Source organism: Hordeum vulgare, chromosome 2H, assembly GCF_904849725.1.
Source record: "Hordeum vulgare subsp. vulgare chromosome 2H, MorexV3_pseudomolecules_assembly, whole genome shotgun sequence".
NCBI lineage: Eukaryota > Viridiplantae > Streptophyta > Magnoliopsida > Poales > Poaceae > Hordeum > Hordeum vulgare.
The window spans coordinates 377,211,954-377,218,503 of record NC_058519.1 but is presented as its reverse complement, the minus strand read 5'-3'; positions in this window follow the sequence as shown (position 1 = coordinate 377,218,503).

Below are 6,550 nucleotides of genomic sequence, written 5' to 3'. Positions count from 1 at the left end.
TAGTGACAACCATTAAGCATGGCAAAGTAGTAGCAACCTCAATCTCAGAACATAGTGGATACTGGGGATCAATCTCCATCAAAACTAACTCGATTACATGATAGATCTCATCCTACTCATCACCGCCCAGCAAGCCTACGAATAGATTACTCATGAACGACAAAGAGCTCCATGGAATTGGAGAGGGAAGAAGGTTGATGATGACGATGGCGACGATTTCCCCTCTCCGGAGCCCAAGACGGACTCCAGATCTGCCCTCGAGATGAAGAACAGGTGGTGGCGGCGCCTCCGTATCGCAAACGCGATGAAAAATTCTCTTTTTATTTTTTCTGGGACGAAAGTGAACTTATAGACCTGAGGTTGGGGGCAGCAGAGCCGTGTGGGCCCCACAAGCCTGCCCACCGCCACCAGGGGGGTGGTGGCGGAGCCAGGGCTTGTGGCCTACTGGCCCATCCCCTCAGGTGGAACTTGGCGCAGATATTTTTCATATTTTCCTTAAATGATCTCCGTAGATTTTCAGGACGTTTGGAGAACTTTGATTTCTGCACAAAAAAACACCAAGGCAATTCTACTGAAAACAGCGTCAGTCCAGGTTAGTTCCATTCAAATCATGCAAATTAGAGTCCAAAACAAGGGCAAAAGGGTTTGGAAAAGTAGATACGATGGAGACGTATCAACTCCCCGAAGCTTAAAACCTTGCTTGTCCTCAAGCAACTCAGTTGACAAACTGAGAGAGAAAGAAAAACTTTGACAAACTCTGTTTGATCTTGTTGTTGCAACTATGTCTAACTCATAACCAGAATTTCAGCAAGATCACAAGTTAACCACATAAGCAAGTGACACAAAGGTCTCACGGTAAACTAATATCAATGGCATAATCAGCTAACGAGCAAATAATAATGAGTTTCAAATACCAACACTTCAATCAAAACAAGCATGAAGCAATATGAATAGGTGGTATCTCGCTAGCTCTTTCTGAGACCGCAAAACATAAATGCAGAGCACTTTAAAAGATCAAGGGCTGACTAAACATTGTAATTCATAGCAACGAAGATCCAGTCATAGTCATACTCAATATCAATCGAAGGCAAAGCATAAAAATGACAGAGGTGCTCTCTAATTGGTGCTTATATATGAGGAGGATGACTCGACAGGAAAATAAATAGACAGGCCCTTCGCAGAGGGAAGCATTGATTTGCAGAGGTGCCAGAGCTCAAGCTTTGAAAACAGAGATAATAATTTTGGGTGGCATGCTTTCATTGTCAACGCAATGACCAAGAGTTCTCAATATCTTCCATGCTACTCATGCTATAGGCGGTTCCCAAACAGAAAAGTAAAGTTTTAACTCCCCCACCACCAATCAATCACACTCCACGGCTAGCCGAATCCTCGGGTACCGTCCATACTAGCATCAATCCGAGGGAGTCTTGTTTTACAGTTATGTTTTCGATTTAAGCGTGGAACTGGGCATTCCAATTACTGGCCCCTTTCTCATGAATGACACTGAATAAACACATGTCGAGGATAACACTCCTAGCATGGAAGATACCAATATCCCCCTATCACCACATGAGCAGTTCGGGCATGCAAAACAGATTATTTCTTGAAGGTTTAGAGAATGGCACATGCAAATTTACTTGGAACAGCACGTAGATACCGCAAATAGGTAGGTATGGTGGACTCTCATGGAAAAACTTTTGGGTTTATGGAAGTGGATGCACAAGCAGTATTCCGCTTAGTACAAGTGAAGGCTAGCAAAAGACTGGGAAGCGACCAACTAGAGAGCGACAACAGTCATCAAGATGCAATGAGTTTGACTAACATTGAATGAAGCATGAACAGGATATAAATCACCATGAACACGAGCATCATAGAGGCTATGTTGATTTTGTTTCAACTACATGCATGAACATGCGCCAAGTCAAGCCACTTGAAACATTCAAAGGAGAATACCATCCTATCATACTACATCATAGTCATCTCAAAATCTATGTTGGTATTCAAGACAAACCATTATAAACTCTGAGCTAAATAAGCATGGCATCAGAAACTATGATCTCTAAGTTGTCATTGCAAACATGGTTCTCTCACAACAAAGCTAAATCTGGGTCGGCAAGCTAGTCATATTTACAAAAACAAAATAGATAGAGTTCATACCAGCTTTTTATTCTCAGTCACTTCATCATATATCATCATTGTTGCCTTTCATTTGCACGATCGAACGATGTGAACAATAATAAGTGCATTGGACTAGGCTGAATCTACAGGCAAACACAAAGGAGAGGACAAAGTAATTTGGCTCTTTGAAAGCTAAACAGGTAAGCATGTAAGAACCAATAAACATTGTAACCAATATCTTCTACCTTGACACAAAGAAAAAGAAAACTATTTACACGAGAAATCTCCCAACAAACAAGAGAAGAAATAAAAATCTTTTTTGGGTTTTCTCTAAAGGACACAAAACAAGAAAACAAGAAAACGGAAATAAACTAGCATGGATAATACAGTGGCAAAGTGTGAACACCGACTAATAGAGTGAAAGCATAAGCATGAATGTAAAGTCGGTGAGAACACGTACTCCCCCAAGCTTAGGCTTTTGGCCTAGCTTGGTCTACTCCCAAGGATGGTCCTGGCGAAACCCAAAATCATAATGGGTGTTATATGGGAGTGCTGCAGCCACTGCCTGATTAGCTGCCTCACGAAGTCGAGTAGCAGTCGCCTCCCTCTCATACTCCTCTGCCTCTCCTATGGTTATGTAGTATCTTCGTTTTACTAAAAGTCAAAGAAAGCAGGAGCAGGAAGGGTAATATGGAAAACACGCTGGCGATTAAATATCAAGCGGTATAGGAGGGATCCTTGATCTCTCTCAAGGAACTGGTAGCGTGTTAGAGCGACACAGTCAAGGTAGGCTGTACGGAGAGGAGGGTCTTCTGGATGGATGGATACTCCAAGAAAATTTGCTAAGCATGTAGCATAAACTCCACCAAATAAATCCCCCTCACTGGCATTTTTATTCAGCCTCCTTGCTATTATAGCTCCCATATTGAAGCTCCTGTCACCTGTTACTGCGCTCTTAGGGATACTAAGGTCGGAAGCGCATAGGTGACAATGTGCACCCTTGCCGTTAATGCACCTACCTATGAAGAGGGCAAGGTAGTGCAAGGCAGGGAAATGGATGCTTCCTATGGTGGCTTGCGTGACATCTCTGGTTTCTCCAACAGTTATACTAGAGACAAAGTCTCTGACCGAAGACTTAGAAGGATCATTAATACTACCCCCATCGGGTATCTTGCAAATCCTATTGAAATCCTCCAAATCCACGGTATATGATTTATCGTACAGATCAAACAGTATGGATGAGTCACGGCCAACTGAAAATTTAAATGTACGAACGAAAGAGGCAGTGAGCATAGCATACTGTTCACATTTATGTGAGAGGAATTCTTCTAACCCGGCATTGCGAACAAGTGTATCAAACTCATCCTTGAAACCTGCTTCGATCATGAACTCATCGGAAGGCCATTCACATGGTTGTACCGGTGCGCCCCTTAGTTGAAAAGCTTCGGGCTCCCAAAAAGAAAGACGAGGACCCTTCTTACTTGAGGAACCACCATGAAACTTCCTCGTGGACATAATTTCCTTTTGCTGAAATTATTGAAGTTCAAGAGAAAAGTGAATGAAGACCCACCACACCTTGTAGCAACTACTCCTACTAGTGCCTAGAGACCGTATCACATGCTAAAACTACTTGGGACCAGCTAAAATCAACATTTCTAGCTCAAGAACAGGGTCACCAAGGTAGCAAGAATACACGAAGGATAAAGCACTAGAGCAAAAACTAATTGGACCAATGGAGGAGTCACTTACCAAGGAGGAATTTCCCCAAAACGGTTCGGAGAATGGTGCTTTGAGCAAGGAGATCGAAAATCACAGCCAAATGAGCAAGAACACGGGTTTGAGCTGCGAAACATTTTTTTTCTGGAGGTGGAAGAAGAGGCTGGGAGCTAGAATGAGTGGAGGGGGTCCCTGTGGGCCCCACAAGCTTGCACTCCGCCACCAGGGGGTAGGTGGCGGTGGCAGGGCTTGTGGCTCACTGGTCTGGCCCCCAGGTCAGCTCTCAGGCCCAGTAGTTTTCTAAAATTCCAGAAAAAAATCATACTAAATTTTTAGGACCATCGGAGAACTTTTATTTTCGAGGTATTTTTCTCCGGGACGCTAAAACAGAAAACAGGAAAAACTAAACTAATTCTATCATTTTTCTTCTAAGCAACAGAAAATGAAAGCTCAAAACAGAGGTATGTGACTCTTTGATTCATCCGTTTCATGGTCATTGAAAGAAATCCGTCAATGGGATTGATGAAGTCCTCATGAGAAAACCTTCTCGAATCTCAAGAGAGAACGGAGAATTTTCGAATAGCCACTAAGTCACCTCAATGGGGATATGTATCTCCTCAACAAGCAAATCATACTTCATCTTGACACGAGGAATAGGGCATTCAAAGCTCCCAATTAGAATCGATGAAGTCTTTCCGATAGCATTGATGCAATGTACTTGATATCATTTCTTCGGAAAGTGCACGGTGTGCTCATTACCGTTGACATGGAAAGTGACATTGCCTTTGTTGCAATCTATAACAGCCCCTGCAGTGTTTAAAAAGGGTCTTCTGAGGATGACAACCATGGCATCGTCCTCGGGAATATCCAAGATAACAAAGTCTGTTAAGATAGTGGTGTTAGCAACCATAACAGGCACATCCTCGCAAATGCCGATAGGGAAAGCAGTTGATTTGTCGGCCATTTGCAGAGAAATTTCAGTGGGTGTCAACTTATCCAATTCAAGTCCATGATAAAGAGAAAGCGGCATAACACTAACACCGGCTCCAAGGTCATAAGGCAGTTCTTACGTAGTTTCCTTTAATAGAGCAAGGTATAGTGGGCACTCTAGGATCACCAAGTTTCTTAGGAGTTCCACCTTTAAAAGTGTAACTGGCAAGCATGGTGGAGATATCAAGATCTGGTATCTTCCGTTTATTAGTCACGATATATTTCATGTACTTGGCATACAAAGACATCTTGAGCATATCAGTTAACCGCATCTGTAGAAAGATGGGTCTTATCATCTCAACCAAGCACTCAAAATCCTCATCATCCTTTTTCTTGGATGGCTTAGGAGGAAAGGGCATAGGTCTCTGAACCTATGGCTCTCTTTCTTTAACATGCTTCCTAGCAGTTAAGTCATTCTTATCGTATTTGTTAGGTTGTGGGTTATCAGGATTAACCGTAGGTTCAATCTCCACATCCTCATTATTGCTAGGTTGAGCATTATTATGAACATCACTGTCCATATTGTCACCAGGTTCATGTTCATCACCAGATTGTGTTTCTGCATCAGACACAGAAATATCATTAGGTTCTTCAGGTGTGACAGTATTTGGTGAACTGGCATGCAGGCTTCTATCATCCTTCTTCTTCTCCTTAGGATGACTAGGTGTATCAACATTGATTCCTTGAGAATCTTGATCAATTCTCTTAGGGTGGACTTCAGGATACAAAGGTTCCTGAGTCATTTTGCCTCCTTTAGTAATGACTCTGACAGAGTTGTCATTTAATTCATTGAGCAAGTCATTCTGAGCTTTAAGTACTTTTTCTACCTGAGTAGTAATCATAGAGGCATGTTTACTCACAAGCTTCAGATCATTGACATTTCTGTCTACACAAGCACTTAAATGGCTAAGCATACGAGTACTTTGTTCCAAATGTCTGCTAACATAATCATTGAAACTCTGTTGTTTGGCAACAAATTTGTCAAATTCATCAAAGAATAGGCTAGCAGGTTTATCAAAAGGAGTATCACTCTCATCAAACCTACGCAGAGAATTCACTTCTACTACCTATATCGGGTTATCGAGACCATGGATCTCTTCGATAGGTGGTAGATTTTTGACATCTTCAGACCTAATGCCTTTCTCTTTCATAGATTTCTTGGCTTCTTGCATATCTTCGGGACTGAGAAATTGAATACCTCTTTTCTTAGGAGTTGGCTTAGGAGTTGGTTCGGGAATAGTCCAAGCATTATCATTGATCAAGATGTTATTCAGTAGAGTCTCAGCTTGTTCTACAGTTCGTTCCCTAAAAACACAACCGGCACAACTATCTAGGTGGTCTCTAGAGGCATCGGTAAGTCCGTTATAGAGGATATCAAGTATCTCGTTCTTGTTAAGAGGGTGATTAGGCAAAGCATTCTGTAGCTGGACGAGCCTCCCCCAAGCTTGTGGAAGACTCTCTTCTTGGAGTTGAGCAAAGTTGTATATCTCCTGCAAGGCAACTTGCTTCTTATGGGCAGGGAAATATTTCTCACAGAAGTAATAGACCATCTCCTGGGGACTACTCACACATCCAGGAGCAAGAGAGGTAAACCAGGCTTTAGCGTCATCCTTTAGAGAGAAAGGAAATAGCTTAAGGATGTAGTAGTGACAGATCTTCTCCTCATTAGTGAAAAGGGTGGCTATATCATGTAGTTTGGCAAGATGGGCTGCGACCGTCTCAGTCT